We start from the raw sequence: 20,206 nt of genomic DNA, 5'->3' as shown, positions 1-20,206 counted from the left end.
GAGTGTAACCATGTATGGAAGTGAAACATGGACGATAAATAGTTTGGACAAGAAGAGAATAGAAGTTTTCGAAATGTGGTGCTACAGAAGAATGCTGAAGATTAGATGGGTAGATCACATAACTAATGAGGAGGTACTGAATAGGATTGGAGAGAAGAGGAGTTTGTGGCACAACTTGACCAGAAGTAGGGATCGGTTGGTAGGACATGTTCTGAGGCATCAAGGGATCACCAATTTAGTATTGGAGGGCAGCGTGGAGGGTAAAAATCGTAGGGGGAGACCAAGAGATGCATACACTAAGCAGATTCAGAAGGATGTAGGTTGCAGTAGGTACTGGGAGATGAAGAAGCTTGCACAGGATAGAGTAGCATGGAAAGCTGCATCAAACCAGTCTCAGGACTGAAGACCACAACAACAACAACATCGGAGGAGGTATATATGGCTTCACATCACAACGGTAAACCATCACCTTAAACTTTTCGGGTATGACATCACCCTCAAAGGCCAAGATGAAGGCACCGGTGGCTACGTGATTATCCCTCGGACCCCGATGGACGCGCCGGACGAAGTGAACACCTCGTCGTTCTAGGTTGGCGCGTAGTTCATCGTCGGACTGCAGAAGAAGATCCCTGTGGAATATAATATACCCTGTACCATGTTGAGAGTCTTATGCGGCGTGATGCTAATTGAAACATCCCCCAACTTGTCACAATTGAGCAACCTCCGTTACTGGGCAGAGGATGCCGTTTTGATGAGCACAGAACCAGAGCGCATCTTGGACAAGCCCTCCACCTCCCCGAACTTGTCCTCTACATGCTCTACAAAGAACTGAGGCTTCACGGAGAGAAACGAGTCACCATCAGCTCTGGTACAGACAAGATACCTGGGCGAATACGTCTCACTTTCATTCAATGCCTTTCGTTCCTCCCATGGTGTGGCCAGCGATGGGAACGATTTGGGGTCATAAACGTTACCTTTAAAATGAGACCTCGAACGCTTAGAGACTGCTGGTGGCTAGCCGCCAGCGAGAGATGATGTACCACGCTTCATTGCGGGTCATCCACCTTAATGCCACCTACTCCGACCAAGGGCCCTCCCCACGGGCGCCACCCAGCCACAGCAATAGCCACCTGGCAGGATGGCCATTGCCGGGAGTCCTGATGCCCCAGGGAGATGGGCATCTACTCCTTGGCATACGTGGGGAGTTAACGGCGCAGGCATCAGTAGAGCGATCCCTGTGTTGTCAGGAGGCTACATCCAAGAGGGTACATGGCAGCCCCACCACAACGGACTGGCTACCGTGCCGGATCTTAGGTGCAAGAATGTCCAAGGTCGTCGTCGCAGTTAAAAGCAACACTGCAGAGTGCAGCGTGGTAATCGCACCCAGGGACGTATCCTCGCCCAAGAGATGGAAAACGAGCGGGACATCATTGCAACGACGAAAAAGCCGGCTAAAGGTCTCAATGCACGACGGATACAGTGCACCATGTAAGGCGTCCTTCCCCAATTGGCTCGCTCTTCGGAATAATTTAGAAAGATGGAGGTCATACCCGAGAGTGGACTATCACAGAAGGCTGAAACATTTGAGACTCCTTTTAGTCGCCTCTTACGATGGGCAGGAATACCGCGGGCCTATTCTTACCCCCGAACCCGCAGGCGAAGGGGGATTGTGGACGTTAAAATCCCCAAGGAGAAGAAAAGGCGTGGAAAGTTGGGCGACAAGTGCAGCCAATTCGGTCAGGTAGACTGTACCACCTGGAGGGAGATAGACACTGCAGACGGTTATGTCCTGGATAGTCCTTACGCGGACAGCCACAGCTTTCAATGATGTTTGAAGGGGCACAGGAGCACTATATACAGAGGTAAGGACATACACGCAGGCTCCACCTGATACACTATTGTATGTGCTACGGTTGCAGTAATAACCCCTGTATCCACGGAGGACAGGGGTCCGCATTGCCGGGAACCAGGTTTCCTGGAGAGCAATGCATAAAGCAGGTATCATGCTTAGAAGCTGACGTAGCTCAGGTAGATGGCTAAAACAACCGCCACAATTCCACTAGAGGATTGTACAAAGCGCGTCCTGTAGGGGCATTCAGGCACTGAAAAGGCAAATTACTTCGCAGGGTCACATGCTGCTACCGACTGAGTGACGGACGTCGCTACGTCCATTGTTTCTGAGGAGACGGCGAGATCCAGGTCATCAGGGGACGCAAAGAGCTCGACCTCATCCTCAGAGGCTGAGCTGACAGGAAGCGTTGGTGCGGGAACCACTGGGTCCTTATCCTTCTTGGAGAGCTCCCTCTTCTCTCTCTTGTCTTTGGGAGGAGGATTTACATGCTGGGAGGTCTTTCCTGATGCATTATCAGGAACAGAGGAAGAGCGTGAAGCCCGTCGACCAGCATGTGTTATCTTCTTCAGCCACTGGCTAGTGTCTTGTGAGACACTGGGGAAGTCCTTAGAAGGGACTCCCCCAAGGGATCCCTTCCGAACAAGTGAGGCCGGAGGAGGCTGTTGCGTCTCCGGCTGAGCAGCCGGAGGGAGCTGTCGCTTCCCCAGCTGAGGAGCCGAAGAGGGCTGTAGCCGCTCCGGCTGAGAGGTGGGGACTGACGTCCCTGGTTCCTTGGGGCGCACTGCTCCCAAACTGGGTGTTTTGGGATCAGTGGAAGAGAGAGTGGCCTGTCCCAGCGGTGGGGCAGACGTTACTTGATTTCTCTGTGGGCCAACGGAGAAGGGAGTCTGTGCAGGAGCTGGTGGCGGCAGTGTGACGGTAGCATAACTCCTCAACATAGGTGTGGGGTTGAGTCGTTCTAGCTTCTTCTTTGCCTCTTGGTAACTTAAACCGTCCAAGGTCTTAATTTCTTTTATCTTCCGCTTTCGTTGATAGACTGCACAGTCTGGTGAGCAGGGAGAATGATGCTCCCCACAGTTAACGCAGGTGGGAGGCGGAGCACATGGATCATTAGGATGCGGAGGTCGTCCACAATCACGACACGTAGGGCTGGCAGTGCACCTGGAGGACATGTGTCCGAATTTCCAGCACTGGTAGCATCGCATAGGGGGCGGGACATAGGGCTTGACATCGCACCGGTAGATCATGACCTTGACTTTCTCAGGCAAGAAGTCGCCCTCAAAGGCCAGGATGAAAGTACCAGTAGCGACCCTATTATCCTTCGGCCCCCTAAAGACACGACGGACAATGTGTACACCTCGTCATGCCAGGTTCTCACGTAGCTCGTCATCAGACTGTAGCAGAAGATCTTTATGAAAAATAATCCCCTGGACCAAATTTAAGGACTTATGGGGACTGACAGTAACAGGGATGTCACCGAGCTTCTCACAGTCGAGTAATGCCTGGGACTGTGCAGATGAAGCTGCTTGTATCAGAATGGCCCCGCTCCTCAGTTTGGAAAGAGACGCCACTTCCCCAAACTTATCTTCGAGATTGTGCACAAAGAAAAGAGGCTTAGTCCCCAAAAACGAATCCCCATCAGTTCTGCTGCATACAAGGTATCGTAGCGAATACAACTCCTGTCTGTCTGCAGCCCTACGTTCCTCTAATGGTGTGGCTAGGGAGGGGAACGATTTCGGGTTATATGTCAGAGCGTTAAATTCCACCTTACCACGCTTAGAGACATTGGCGGTCGGGCGACCACCAGATTGAGATTTCACCCGCTTCATTGCGGGGCATCCGCCCCGAAGCCACCCACTCCGACCAGGGGCTCTCCCCACGGGCACCACCCAGCCACAGCAAAGGCCACCTGGCAGGATGGCCGTTGCCGGGAGTCCCGATGCCCCAGAGACACGGGCATCTACTCCTTGGGGAGTTAACAGCGCAGGCATCAGTAGAGCGATCCCTGTGTTGTCAGGGGGCTACAACCAACAGGGTACATGGCGGCCCCACCACAACGGACTGGCTACCGTGCTGGATCTTAGGTGCAAAAACGTCCAAGGTCGTCGTCGCAGTTAAAAGCAACACTGCAGAGTGCAGCGTGGTAATCGCCCCAGGGACGTATCCTAGCCCGGGAGATAGAAAACGAGCGGGACACCATTGCAACGACGAGAAAGCCGGCGAAAGGTTTTAATACACGACGGATACAGTGCACCATGTAAGGCGCCCTTCCCCAATTGGCTCTCTCTTCGGAATAATTTAGAAAGATGCGGGTCAAACCCGAGAGGGGACCATCACAGAAGGCCGAAACATTTGAGACTCCTTTTAGTTGTCTCTTACGACAGGCAGGAATACCGCGGGCCTATTCTAACCCGAGAACCCGCAGAGGGGTCGCCTCTTACGACAGGTAGGAATACCACGGGCCTATTCTAACCCCCGAACCCGCAGGGGGAGAGACAGAGCAAGAAGGCCCCGAGATTCCAGTACCCAGTTCAACCGCCGGCTCACCATCTGTTCAAGCAACTTGCAAAGAACATTGGTGAGGGTAATGGGACGGTAGCTGTCGACCTCCAAAGGGTTCTTGCCTGGTTTCAGAATGGGGATAACAATACTTTCCCGCCACTGCGACGGAAACTCACCCTCGACCCAAATACGGTTGTAAAGGTCGAGGAGCCGTCGCTGGCAGTCCACTGAAATTCGTTTCAGCATCTGACAGTGGATGTCATCTGCGCTAGGAGCGGTATCAGGACAAGCGGCGAGGGCACTGTAAAATTGCCACTCACTGAATGGAACATTGTAGGATTCAGGATAGTGGGTGCTAAAAGAAAGGTGCCGACGTTCCATCCGCTCTTTAATGGAGCGGAAGGCCAGGGGGTAATTGGAAGAAGCGGAACTCGGAGCAAAATGCTCTGCCAAGCTGTTGGCAATATCGTCGGAGTCTCTACAAAATGCTTCATTCAGTGAGAGCGCAGGGACTCTGACAGGGGTCCGATAGCCATAGAGCCGTGGTATTTTGGCCCAGACCTGCGATGGAGTGACATGGAGGCCAATGGTGGACACATACCGCTCCCAGCACTCCTCCTTGCCTTGGCGGATAAGGAGGCGGGCCCGCGCACGCAGCCGTTTTAAGGCGATAAGGTGGTCTATGGAGGGATGTCGCTTGTGACGCTGGAGTGCCCGCCGGCGATCTTTAATCGCTTCAGCGATCTCAGGCGACCACCAAGGCGCAGTCCTCCGCCGAGGGGACCCGGAAGAACGGGGAATGGCAGATTCGGCGGCAGTAACGATGCTGGTGGTGACGGAGTGAACCACCGCATCAATGTCGTCATAAGAGAGAGGCTCAATAGCGGCATTCGAGGAGAACAAGTCAGCCTTATTCATATCCCATCTGCTGGGGCGCCCAGAAGAGTGACGCCGTGACAGTGACAGAAAGATCGTAAAGTGGTCACTACCACACAGGTCTTCATGCACTCTCCATTGGACAGACAGGAAGAGGCTAGGGGCTGCAAATCGAAAGATCAATGGCAGAGTACGTGCCAGGCGCCACACTGAAGTGTGTGAAGGCATCATCATTTAAAATCGAAAGATCGAGCTGTGTCAATTAATGCTCAATGGTGGCACCTCGACCTGTTGCCACTGATCCACCCCACAGAGGGTTATGGGCGTTGACGTAGCCCAGTAACAAGAAAGGTGGCGGCAATTGGGCTATCAGCGCAGCCAGGACATGCTGCACGACATCACCATCCGGTGTGTGTGTGTGTGTGTGTGTGTGTGTGTGTGTGTGTGTTGGGTTGGTTGGTTGGTTTGTGGGATTAAAGGGACCAGACTGCTACGGTCATCGGTCCCTTTTTCCAAATCCTAAAAACACCCACAGAGAATAAAAACGATTAACAGAACAGAACACAGACGACACAGAACAAGAGAAATGGAGATAAAGACCAGGCAAAACGAATTAAATCACACAGAGTGTGAGGGTGGTTGGCCGACCATAGGAACAAAAAAAGGAAAAGCCAACCACCGAGAACACATTAAAAACCGAGTTTAAAACCGTAGGCCAAAAGCCAGAATCAACACAAAACAATAAAATAAAACACAAACACTCAGATTAAATGATAAAAACCCCCTGCCCGAATAAAACGTAAAACTAAGCCAGCCATAACAGGGTCATCAGATAAAAGGGCAGGGAGCGTGTCAGGCAGTGCGAACGTCTGCCTGAGCACAGCTAAAAGCGGACACTAAAATGTGCACCACAGAGAAAACGGAGCCGCAGCGACACAGAGGTGGGTCCTCGCGTCGCAATAAGTGGCCGTGTGTCAGCCGAGTGTGCCCAATGCGCAGCCGGCAGAGGACAACAGACTCCTGGCGGGAGACCCGAATGGACGACCGCCACACAGTCGTCGACGCCTTGATACGACGGAGTTTGTTTGGTACAGGCAGGTTGCGCCATTCAGCGTCCCATAAATCGAAAATTTGGCGGCGTAATAGTGCTCGCAAATCAGTCGCCGGGAGGCCAATCTCCAGAGGTGGTTGACTGGTGGCCTCTTTCGCCAGGCGGTCAACATTCTCATTCCCGGGGATCCCAACATCGCCTGGGGTCCAAACAAAGACCACAGAGCGGCCGCAACGGGCAAGAGTAGACAGGGACTCCTGGATAGCCATCACCAGACGGGAACGAGGAAAACACTGGTCGAGAGCTCGTAAACTGCTCAGGGAGTCGCTACAGATAACGAAGGACTCACCTGACCAGGAGCGGAGATACTCTAGGGCACGAAAGATGGCGACCAGCTCAGCAGTGTAAACGCTGCAGCCAGCCGCCAAGGAACGTTGTTCGGAATGGTTCCCTAGAGTGAGCGCATAACCGACACGACCAGCAACCATCGAACCGTCAGTGTAAACAATTCCAGAGCCCTGATACGTGGCCAGGATGGAAGAAAAGCGGCGGCAGAAGGCCTCTGGAGGGACTGAGTCCTTCGGGCCCTGTGCCAAGTCGAGCCGAAGGCAAGGGTGAGGTACACACCATGGGGGTGTACGCAAAGTGGCCCGGAAAGGAGGTGGAACAGGGAAAAATCCAAGCCTGGAGAGAAGCTCCTTGACGCGCACGGCGATCGGACAACCCGACCGGGGCCGACGTTCTGGCAGATGGACGACTGACTGCGGGAACAGCACACGGTAATTTGGATGCCCGGGCAAGCTAAAAACATGGGCAGCATAAGCAGCCAGAAATTGTTGGCGTCGTAACCGCAGAGGAGGGTCACCTGCCTCCACTAGTATGCTGTCCACAGGGCTGGTGCGGAAAGCACCAGTGGCAAGGCGTATCCCGCTATGGAGAATTGAGTCCAGCACCCGTAACGCAGATGGGGATGCTGAGCCATAAGTCAGACTCCCATAATCCAGACGGGACTGGATTAACGCCTGGTAGAGCCGCAACGGGGTAGAGCGGTCGGCACCCCAGAGGGTGTGGCTCAAGCATCTCAGAGCGTTTAGATGCCGCCAAAACGTCTGTATAAGCTGCCGGATATGAGGCAGCCAGGTCAACCAGGCATCGAAAACCATCCCCAAAAACCTGTGGGTCTCCACCACAGCAAGGAGTTCGTCGGCAAGATAACGCCGCGGCTCAGGATGGACTTTTCGGCGCCGGCAGAAATGCATGACGCGGGTCTTGGCTGCCGAAAACTGAAACCCATGCGCTACAGCCCAAGACTGCGCCTTACGGATAGCGCCCTGTAGCTGACGTTCAACAGCTGCAATGCCAGTAGAGCTGTAGTAAAGGCAGAAGTCGTCAGCATACAGGGAAGCGGAGACAGAATTTCCCACGGCCGCAGCAAGCCCGTTAATGGCTATTAAAAACAGACAGACACTTAAAACAGAACCCTGTGGCTCACCGTTCTCCTGGACGTGGGAGGAACTATACGAGGCCGCGACTTGAACGCGGATGGTACGACACGACAGAAAATTGCGGATAAAGATCGGCAGAGGACCCCGAAGACCCCATCCATGAAGCGTAGAAAGGATGTGATGACGCCATGTCGTATCGTACGCCTTCCGCATGTCGAAAAAGACAGCGACCAGGTGCTGACGGCGGGCAAAGGCAGTACGGATGGCCGACTCCAGGCTCACCAGATTGTCGGTTGCGGAGCGGCCTTTACGGAACCCACCCTGAGACGGAGCCAGAAGGCCCCGAGACTCCAGTACCCAATGCAAGCGCCGGCTCACCATCCGTTCAAGCAACTTGCAAAGAACGTTGGTGAGGCTAATGGGACGGTAGCTGTCCACCTCCAGAGGGTTCTTTCCAGGTTTCAAAACGGGGATGACAACGCCTTCCCGCCATTGCGACGGAAACTCCCCCTCGACCCAAAGACGGTTGTAAAGATCGAGAAGGCGCCGCTGGCAGTCCACTGAAAGGTGTTTCAGCATCTGACAGTGGATGCCATCTGGCCCAGGAGCGGTATCAGGGCAAGCAGCTAGGGCACTGCGAAATTCCCACTCACTGAATGGAGCATTGTAGGATTCTGGGTGGTGGGTGCGAACCGAAAGGCTCCGACGTTCCATCCGCTCTTTAATGGAGCGGAAGGCCTGGGGGTAATTCGCAGAGGCGGAACTCATAGCAAAATGCTCTGCTAAGCGATTTGCAATGACGTCGGAGTCTGTACAAACTGCTCCATTCAGTGAGAGCGCAGGGACGCCGGCAGGGGTCCGATAGCCGTAGACGCGTCGAATCTTGGCCCAGACCTGCGATGGAGTGACATGGAGGCCAATGGTGGACACATACCGCTCCCAGCACTCCTCCTTGCCTTGGCGGATAAGGAGGCGGGCCCGCGCACGCAGCCGTTTTAAGGCGATAAGGTGGTCTATGGAGGGATGTCGCTTGTGACGCTGGAGCGCCCGCCGGAGATCTTTAATCGCTTCAGCGATCTCAGGCGACCACCAAGGCATAGCCTTCCGCCGAGGGTACCCAGAAGAACGGGGAATGGCAGATTCGGCGGCAGTAACGATGCCGGTGGTGACCGATTGAACCACCGCATCAATGTCATCAGTAGAGAGAGGCTCAAAAGCGGCAGTGGAGGAGAACAAGTCCCAGTCAGCCTTATTCATAGCCCATCGGGTAGGGCGCCCAGAAGAGTGACACTGTGGTAGTGACAGAAAGATCGGAAAGTGGTCACTACCACACAGGTCGTCATGCACACTCCATTGGACAGACGGTAAGAGGCTATGGCTACAGATTGAAAGGTCAATGGCGGAGTAGGTGCCATGCGCCACACTGAAGTGTGTGAAGGCACCATCATTTAACAGCGAGAGATCGAGCTGCGACAATAAATGCTCAACGATGGCGCCTCGACCTGTTGCCACTGATCCACCCCACAGCAGGTTATGGGCGTTGAAGTCGCCCAATAGCAAGAAAGGTGGCGGCAATTGGGCGACCAGTGCAGCCAGGACATGCTGCGAGACATCACCATCCGGTGGAATGTAAAGACTGCAGACGGTAACAGCCTGTAGCGTCCAAACGCGTACAGCGACAGCCTCTAAAGGCGTCTGGAGAGGGACAGACTCGCTGTGCAGAGTGTGAAGGACATATATGCAGACGCCACCAGACACCCTTTCATAAGCCACTTGGTTCTTATAATAACCCCGATATCCACGGAGGGCGGGGGTTCGTATTGCTGGAAACCAAGTTTCATGGAGAGCATTGCAGAAGAAAGGGTGAAGGCTGATAAGTTGGCGGAGCTCAGCTAGATGGTGGAAGAAACCGCTGCAGTTCCACTGGAGGATGGTATTGGCCATGGATGGGAAAGGCGTGAAGGGACTGGGGAGGCAGATTACACCTCCGGGGCCCCTGCTGCTACTGAATCACCACCTGTACTACAGCCATCCATTGCGTCCGAGGGACTAGCGAGATCCAGGTCCTCAGTGGATGCCAGAATCTCCACCTCATCTTCGGACGCAGAGGGAGAAGGTTGTGGTGGGACAGGTGCCACCGTAATTTCAGGATTCTTGGGAGCCTTTTTCTTCGACTGCTTTGCGCGCTGTGCCTTTGGTGGTTCTGGCTGGGAGGGCCTCACTGGGTCAGTCTCAGGGACTGAAGACGACCGCGACGCCCTACGACCAGCGACTGGTGGTTTTTTTCTCAAACTTGCGGGTGTCCGCTTTGGCACTGGGCAAAGCCTGGGATGGGAGGGCCCCAAGGGACCCCTTCCGGGCGAGAGGAGCCGAAGAAGGCCCACGCTTCTCCGGCTGTGAAGGGGGAACTGATGTCCCCGGTGGTTGGGGTGGTGTTGCTCCTGAAGTAGATGGAGCAGGAGCAACAGGGAGTGAAGTGCCCCCCACAACCAAGGGGGCCGGTGAATTCTGACAGAGCTGAGTCCGAACTGTTGGGGACGACACTGAAGAGGTTCGAACAGGTGTTGCAGCAGCAGCATAGGTGGACGGCATGGGCACAGGATGTAGCCGCTCAAACTTCCGCCTTGCCTCGGTGTAGGTCAGTCGGTCCAGGGTCTTATATTCCATTATCTTCCTTTCCTTCTGGAAGATCCGACAGTCCGGCGAGCAGGGGGAATGGTGTTCTCCGCAGTTAACACAGATAGGAGGCGGGGCACACGGAGTATCAGGATGCGAAGGACGTCTACAATCCCGACACGTGATGCTGGAAGTACAGCGAGATGACATGTGCCCGAACTTCCAGCATTTAAAACACCGCATCGGAGGAGGGATATATGGCTCCACATCACAACGGTAAACCATCACCTTAACCTTTTCGGGTAATACGTCACCCTCAAAGGCCAAGATCCGGTGGCTACCTGATTATCCCTCGGACCCCGATGAACGCGCCGGACGAAGTGAACACCTCTTCGTTCGAGGTTGGCGCGTAATTCATCGTCGGACTGCAGAAGAAGATCCCTGTGGAATATAATACCCTGGACCATGTTGAGACTCTTATGCGGCGTGATGCTAACTGAAACATCCCCCAATTTGTCACAATTGAGCAACCTCCGTGACTGGGCAGAGGATGCCGTTTGGATGAGCACATAACCAGTGCGCATCTTGGACAAGCCCTCCACCTCCCCGAACTTGTCCTCTTAATGCTCTACAAAAAACTGGGGCTTGGTTGACATAAACGATTCCCCATCAACTCGCGTACACACAAGGAACCGGGGTGAATAGTCTCCACTGCCTTCTCTTGCCATACGTTCCTCCCATGGAGTGGCCAGGGAGGGAAATGATCGTGGTTCGTATTTCCTGCCGTTGAGGTTAGACCTCGATCGCTTAGAGACTGCTGGTGGAGGCCCACCAGTGAGAGATGATGTACCACGCTTCATTGCGGGTCATCCGCCCTGATGCCACCTACTCCGACCAAGGGACCTCCCCATGGGCGCCACACAGCCGCAGCAATAGCCACCTGGCAGGATGGCCATTGCCAGGAGTCCTGATGCCCCAAGGAGATGGGCATCTACTCCTTGGCATACGTGGGGAGTTAACGGCGCAGGCATCAGTAGAGCGATCCCTGTGTTGTCAGGGGGCTACAACCAAGAGGGTACATGGCGGCCCCACCACAACGGGCTGGCTACCGTGCTGGATCTTAGGTGCAAAACTGTCCAAGGTCGTCGTCGCAGGTAAAAGAAACACTGCAGATTGCAGCGTGGGAATCGCACCCAGGGACGTATCCTCGCCCAAGAGATGGAAAACGAGCGGGACACCAGTGCAACGACGAAAAAGCCTGCTAAAGGTCTAAACGCACGACGGATACAGTGCACCATGTAAGGCTCCCTTCCCCAATTGGCTCGCTCTTCGGAATAAATTAGAAAGATGGCGGTCATACCCGAGAGGGGACCATCACATAAGGCCGAAACATTTGAGACTCCTTTTAGTCGCCTCTTACGACAGGCAGGAATACCGCGGGTCTATTCTAACCCCCGAACCCGCAGGGGGAGTGTTGTCGCGTCCCAAGCGTGGGTATTGCGAGGGATTGAGCGACACGGTTCGTGGATGGGATTTTAGCCAGTTGACCGTAATGAGAGGGAGCCTTTTGATCTGGCTAATATGTAGAAATCCCTGGTTTTCACAAGGCTAGGAAGGTGATAGAAATTAAAGTCGTGATAACTTTAACAATTTCCAGTTTATTCTAAGAGATTACAACTCACCCTATCTGACGGTGGTTGCACTCCCAGGAAGGCCAAGTCTAATACAGAGACGGTGACTGACTCCACCGTTCCGACTGCCTACTAGAAGGTCTGCAATGTTTCCTAACACCCTACGTTAGAGTCCCGCGGCTACGCCTTACGCTCTCCAGCGACTATCTCCGGCTGACTGCCCACAGCCCGTTCCCCAGCCCAAGTCGGCTGCTGCTATCACTCTCTAACCCTTCAACCTGACCAGACAAGACCCGACACGACAAGACCCGCCACGACCAGCCCTCAGAGCGGCGTGCTCTCGGGTTTTGTTAGCGTTTCCCCTTCGACCCCGCCAGCGCTTAGCATGACGTAGCGTCGAAGGCAACGTGTCCTTATTTGGTATCGTTAAAGCATTGTTGTTGCTATTGTTCTTCAGAGGCTGAGTGGAGGGGCAGAGGCTCCTCTCCCTATATGGTCACGCACTGCGTCCTGCGCCCTTCATTGGCTCCTCATGACGTAGCGCGGTCCCCACCAAGGGCCCTCTTTCTTTCTCTCTCCACTCCCAGACCTCTCTCTCTAGCCAGGAATGCTTACTGTTGATACTCTTAATTGAATGCTTATCATGGGTCCCTGCACAGACCTTCGTTTGTATCTGCTGGCTGTTTACTTTCTTATCAAGCACCCAACTGCCCAGCAGTTTGAGTGCCGCCTCGGCTGACCCCTCGGCCACGCCTGGCGTCCAGCGCTACAACTTTAACTTCTTCCTACGTACTATTCTCGAGGTACTGCAATTAGACTTGGCTTGTTCCTGCGGTTACAACACCTCCCCCGCCCGGGAAATTGGCGTTACTCCTCAGAGTAGCGTCAATTGAGGTTCTCTCATTTTATTTGGTTACATTTTCTTTTGTTACATCAACACTTCATATGTTTCTTTTTCTTTCATATACACTTAATTCCATTAAGTTCTTTGTGAGACACAATCATTTTATACATACATTTATCAAGGTACACTTTCTTCTCTCTTTTTCAAATCATCGCTACAACAATTATTTATCAAACATACATTTATCAAGGTACACTTTCTTCCAAGTCATTGATACAATTACAATCAAGGTACATTTTTAAAGCATTGATACAAAATATCATTTTCATTCCACATAGGTAATTACAAATACGTACAGTTTCAAAAATGGACAAAACACTAAAATTGATTACACCTTTTCATAAGACACTTTTAATATATTTTGTCTTTTGATTTGACTTAACGCCTGTTTCTGAACAGAACTGAGTCCTCTTGGTTTTTCCCACATCTTTCGTATATTACTACCTCTTCAGTGTCTTTATTAGCTTGTCTTCTACTTAAGCTAGTCTCTGGATATTGATTTACTATAGTGTTTCTTATACATACCTTTCCACAACAGTTACTATCGTCAAAGTACTTCCATAAACTTTTGAAACATTCTTTACAAAATGGTTCAAATGGCTCTGAGCACTATGGGACTCAACTGCTGAGGTCATTAGTCCCCTAGAACTTAGAACTAGTTAAACCTAACTAACCTAAGGACATCACACACATCCATGCCCGAGGCAGGATTCGAACCTGCGACCGTAGCGGTCTCGCGGTTCCTGACTGCAGCGCCAGAACCGCGCGGCCACTTCGGCCGGCACATTCTTTACAGCATTTACAATTTTTAGAACAACATGTTATTACAATAACAATGACTATTGCTATAGTTATGTATGTAGTTATTGAGTAATGGGTAAAGTATCTGGAGTATTTTAGTTCCTCCTCCTGCCTTTCTGCCATCCGCTGGACATCGTCCAACCTTTTCCCAGCGACTTTCAAGTCGTCTAATTGTGTTACTACCTGCTCCAGTGGTAAATCTAAAGTTAGCATTGAGACATTCTTCTTTTCTTCGTTTACCTCACAACAGTCAAATTCTAAATTAATTTGAGGTATTATATCCTTCTTGGTTACGTTACTATGAATTACTCTATCTGTTTGTATGAACACTCTCGTTCCATACCATTTACATTTGCTATAAAAACTTATCTTTCCTACCCCTTTCATTAATAAATCCTTCGGGGGTTCCTTTCCACATAATACTGTCAGTCCTTCTTCCTTAGGAGCTACATATAGCCATTCGTTACTGTTTAGATGGGTCCAAAGGCTCTGATTCAGTGCGACTATTTTTCGCACACAATCTTCCGGAATTTCTCTTACCGGTTTTAATAATTTGGCTTCGCATTCCTCATGGTCGAATGTCGATAGCAATGCAAATGACTGTCTGCACAGTCTTCTGTTCTTACTTAGTTCTTTACATTTTAGATCATCCGCAGAAAGTTTCGCGTACTGCCTTTTGGATTCATCTATCAGTAGAAATTCTTTCTCTGGCTGTATGTATATGTACCTTCCTTTCATATTTGGGATCTCCTTTGGTAATGGGAGAACTCTGCACAAATTGAAATTATTATTATCTATTAAAGGGATATTAATTACGTACCCTAGTATGCTACCGGAAATGAAAACATCTAGATCGATTATTCTTAACAAGAGGTAGCCTGATGACTCCGCGAGAGGAACAGGAAACTTCACGTCCTTTAATTCGTCTCGGATTAAACTTAGATACTTCACAATTTGCACTGGATTAATGATGTGAGGCTAAAGTATTCCCTTTTGAGCATTTACAATGGCATTTATCATTTGCTCGTACTCTTCTTCGATTTGGCCAAACACTGCCGCTAATTGTAATACTTGTTCCGTTACAGTGGCAAAAGTTGCTACCCGTTTTAAACCTATATCTGTCTCCTTCACGTATTCTTTCATGAACCTTTCTAGTCTCTGCATGCCTGTTCTTAGAATGTGTTCGTTTGATTCTAGGGTATATACTGTTCTGTTTACTCCTGCAAATGTGGTCCTCACCACTGCCACCTGTTCCTTAGTTATCCTCAGCAACCCTTCAGAGTTCTTTTCCATAGCATCTATTCTTTCCTTATAGTACGCTGCGTCTGCTTCGTCCAATGTTCCGAACAGTATCTTACTTACCTGTCCGACGAAGTTGAATACTCCTCTCTTTCTTCTGGTTTCGTGTTTTGTGAGTTGTTGTACGAGTTGCTGTAGCCCTGTAATCTTTTCCACGTGATGTGTAACTTGTTGATCTAACACTCTACATTCAATTAATCCAACATTTAATTGTTTCAATGTGTCACGGCACCTCTGTACCGCTGCCTTACCGTACCTTTCTGCTTTCTGAAACCTTTCTGTTATTACATCTAAATTAACATATGTGACTATTCTCCATGTGGTACTGTATATCTCTATTTGTCCTACGTGATCGTAATATAGTCCTGATGAGCTTGGTATTGAGGTTACTTTAAAATCGTTCGTTTCGTATCCTGATGCAACGAAGCTGTATGTTGCTACCACTATGATGAGTTGCATCACTTGCCACTTGAGTGCCATACCTGAAATTTAAAAGAACTGTTTCAGCCTGTTGGCATGTACTACTGTCTCCTTATTTCTCTTAACTCTTATAACTACGTTAGGACCTTCCACTTTTAACACTTCAAATGGACCTCTCCATTGCGAATCTAGTTTCCGAGATCTACCACGTCTCACTGATTCATCGTGTAATAACACCTTGTCCCCTACATTAAATTCTTTTGGGTTCTGCTTCAAATCATACTGTCCTTTACTAATTACCTTATTCCTTATAATAGAATCCCTAGCCACTCTGTGGGCTTCCTGCATTCTTGCTCTTAGCTTATTGACATACGATTCATAATCGTAACTTACCTGCGGTGTTTCTTGCTGCAGTACTCCTGGTATGTTAACCTTTCTTCCGTACATTAACTCGAATGGTGTATAACCTGTGCTGCTGTGTGGTGTAGTGTTGAACACAAAAATTGCATACGGCACCCATTTGTCCCATGAACTTTGATCTCCTGTTACAAAGTGTCTCAGATATTCTACAATTGTTTTATGACTCCTTTCTAGAGCACCATTTGACTCAGGGTGGTACGCTGTGGTATTTATACGTTTTACCTTCAACAATTTACATACACTTTTAAACACGTCACTCAGAAAATTTGATCCTTGATCTGTTAACAAAACTGATGGAATCCCATATCTTAGTACTATATTTTCTACAAATGCTTCTGCTACAGTTTCAGCGTCTTGCTTGTCAATCGGGACTGCTACTGTGAATTTACTCAGATCGTCTTGGAATGTTAACATGTACCTTTTCCCTGTACTAGATACATCTAGTGGACCCACTATATCCATTGCACATTTTTCAAATACTGTTTCAGCTGTGTCTGTAATTTCTAAAGGCATTCTTGTTTTCATTTGTGTGTTTTTGTTCTTTTGACATGATGGACACTTCCTAATATAATTTTCAATGTCCCGCTTCATTCCGCGGCACTGCTTGTACGCTTTTATCCTCTCGAATGTCCTATGCATTCCCTGGTGCCCTCCCAAGGGATTATCATGCATCTCTTTTAATATACTCTCCTTTTCTTCGGGGCTAATTTCCTCATTACTATTTGTCTCCTGGTCTATCTCACCTGACACTTGCGCTTGCCGCACGTTTACGGAACTCTGTTCCGCCTCAGCTTGTGCTACGGAGGTTCTTTCTGCCTCCACATTTCGCTTTGAACTTATCTCTTCCTTTCCTTCGTGCCTTATCCGGCTTAACGCGTCCGCATTACTGTTTAGCCTTCCTGGCTTATATACTACCTCGTAGTCATACTCTTCGAGCTTCAGTCTCTACTTTAGGAGCCTCGAACTCGGATCCTTCACACTAAATATCCATGTTAGTGGCTTATGGTCTGTCACCACTGTGAATTTTCGCCCATACACGTATGGTCTAAACTGTTTTACCGCGTACACTATGGCCAACAACTCTTTTTCCGTTGTGCTATGGTTCAGTTCGGCTTTGTTCAGTGCTCTGGATGCATATGCAATCGGCAAGTCTTCGCCAATCTTTTTTCCTTGCGATAACACGGCGCCCAACGCTGCATTACTCGCATCCGTTGTGATTATAAACGGTTTCGTAAAGTCAGGATACTGAAGTAACGGAGGATTCACTAATTTCTCTTTCAGTTCCTCGAACGCATTCTTCTGTCGTTCTCCCCATTGGTACTCTACTCCTTTCTTTAAGAGCTCATGGAGAGGTTTCGCAATTTTGCTGAAATTTGCAATGAAACGTCGATAGTACCCTATCAATCCTAGAAACCCTTTTAGTTCTTTTGTTGTTCTCGGCTGTGGGAAGAACTTCACCTTCTCCACTTTTGCCATATCCGGTGATATTCCCTTGTCCGTGATACAATGACCTAGGAAGATTACCTCCTTCCTCAGAAATTCACACTTGTCTGGTTGCAACTTCAAATTGTGCTCTCGCAACCTGTCAAATATTTCCCGGAGTTTTTCGTTATGCTCCTGCAGGTTTTTCCCATAACATACTATGTCGTACAAATAGACAAAACATTTAACACCTTGTAAACCTGCCAATACTGTGCTCATCAGTCTCTGGAAACATCCTGGGGCTCCTTTCAGTCCCATCGGCATTCTCTTGTATTCGTAATGCTGATAGTTTGAGCTGAATGCCGTTTTCTCTCCGTCCTTCCCGTCCGTCAATATTTGATGGTACCCGCTTGCAAGGTCAAGCGTCGAGAAGTACTTGGCTTGCCCTAATTGATCCAGGATATCGGAGATATTCGGCAGTGGAAATGCTTCGCCTACCGTGATGTCATTTAATTGACGGTAGTCCACTACTATTCTCCATTTCTGCTTGCCACTGGCATCTAACTTCTTCGGAACTAACAGTAACGGTGCGTTCCATGCGCTCTTGCTCTCGACAATTATGTCATCCTTGAGCATTTGTTCTATTTGCTCTTTTAGCACTTCCTTTTGCGCTTCAGGGATCCTGTACGGTCTAGCGTTCACTACCTTCCCCGCGTGTTCCGGCGCAATCGGTATTCTATGTGTCACTGCAGAAGTATAGGACAGTTTGTCCCCCGGTAGATGAAATACATCTCCGTACTCCGTGCAGACCTCTGCTAGAGCGCTCTTTTCTTCGACATTCAAATGATCCATTCTGAGTTGCCTTCGCAACACACTAGCACGACTTTCCGTCTTACCTACTGTATCAGTGCTGCATTTTACTTCGCGTACTTTCGCTATTCTTTCTACTTCTTCCGTTATTAATCTGACACTTCCTAGTCGAACTCTGTCCTCTGACACGTTCAATGCACTTACTATGCATTTCCCATTTCGCACTTTTATTAAGGACTCAGGTACATGCACCCCTCGTGCAATCTCCTGCCTCGGTATGACCATTTCTCTTTCGATTCCCCGTGGTACCTTTCCGTCCACTTTCAACAACATTATTCTTTCTTCCCGGGGCCCTATCTCCCCACCAATTTCTGAATCTGCTTCTATCTCTTGTCCCTTTGGTTCTTCCTCTACTACTAAGGGTATATCTCGCCCTTTTAGTCTTATTACTTTACCTGCATAGTCCAGTTTGGCTCTATGCTGTGTTAGGAAATTTCTTCCTATCAATCCGTCGTACGGAATGTCTAAACCTCTACCGTACACGTGAAATTTCTGTTTCACCTTTTCAGATCCGTCTATACTTAAGTTTATTTGTACCGTGCCTATTGTGCTAACGGGTTCACTCGTTACACCCTTTAACCGAAGCTTTTCTGTTTCATTGATTCCAAGCATACTCTTTACCGGAATACTCGTCCCCTTTAGCAAACACAATTGTGCTCCCGTGTCTATCAGTAACTTTAAATACTTCTATAACTCTACACAGTACAACACTACCACGTTGTTTTCTGTTGCACATCGATCACCCTCACTGTGGGTTTACCTATCGCAACAAGGCCCGACTGCGCGGCCTTGCCGCCTCTTAGTTTCCCTGTACCACCTTTCCTGTTTTACTCGATACTGGCACCCTGCCTTTTCTCCAGGCGTGCCAGGGCCCTTCGTGGCAATCTTTCGCGTAGTGGCCCTGCCGCTTACACTTAAAGCACGCGACATCTTTTACTCTTGTGCACGGAACTCCGCAGTTCCCTGGTAAGTTACACTGTGGACATCTCCACTCTCGTAACCCTCCATCGGTTTCTCTGTGATTTCCTCGGAATTCCCTTACATCTATCGGGTGAACTTTCCTTAACCGCACCCTGCATTCCATGTCTGTGTGTCCCGGCTTGTCACACCCATAGCAAAAGTTTGTAAATTCTCTACCCGTCATGGCTCGTACTCTATGCTCTGGCCTGCTTTTCCCACACTTGCTGGCTATGTGACCTCTCAGCCCACAATTGAAACATTTCAACTCTTTAGTTTCTCTCACGAATTTTACAGCTTCTTTATTTCGAGTGTACGTTACCCTCGGGGCTAGTCCCCGCTCTTTCATGGACAATATCGCACTCTCCTCCTGCAGTGCCAACTCCACTGCTGCTGCCAACGTAATTTCATCGCCTCTGCTTCTCACTATTGTTTTTATTCTGTCATTACTTAAACCCTGTATAAAGCACGCTCTTCCTAAGGAAACAACTAGTTCTATTGCACCTTTCAAGTTTTCTCTGGCCGTAACTCTACTTACTGCTTCTCGAAAGTCTCTTTGCATTTCATCAATTCTGCTTGCCCACATTGCTATTGGTTCCCCTTGTCCCTGTCTTGCCTGGAAAATTTTACATGCGTAGTAGTCTATAGTACGCTTACTGGCATAGTTTTCCTCTAACACGCGTTTCACCTCTTGCCACGTACCTGTGCGTTCACGCACCTGCAATCTCGACCTGGCCTCACCGGTTATCTTTGCTTTAACGAACTTCAATAACGTTTCGTGTTCCTCTGGCTTTACTAAATCAAAAGCTGCATCTACATTTTCGATAAATTCCCTTAAATCTTTCTTGTTCCCTTCGAATACTTTCGACACAATACATAGGGCCTCCTTCACTGACATCTTACCACTAGTGGAGGATGACGCAACTTCATTAGTTAGGGACATCTTAACTAAGTTAACACTTTACACAACAAAATACAATATTCTTAGTACAGTTTTACAATTACCGCTTCTCTTGTGGTGCGCCGTCTGCTCTGTTGATCCGCGTCGTCCCGCGCTGCTCCGCGTTCTCTTTGTGCCCGCGCTGTCCCGCGCTGCTCCGCGCTCTCTCTGCGCCCGCGCTGTCCCGCGCTGCTGCGATG

Source organism: Schistocerca nitens, chromosome 9 (assembly GCF_023898315.1).
Source record: "Schistocerca nitens isolate TAMUIC-IGC-003100 chromosome 9, iqSchNite1.1, whole genome shotgun sequence".
NCBI classification, from domain to species: domain Eukaryota; kingdom Metazoa; phylum Arthropoda; class Insecta; order Orthoptera; family Acrididae; genus Schistocerca; species Schistocerca nitens.
Note: the sequence above shows the minus strand (reverse complement) of the source record.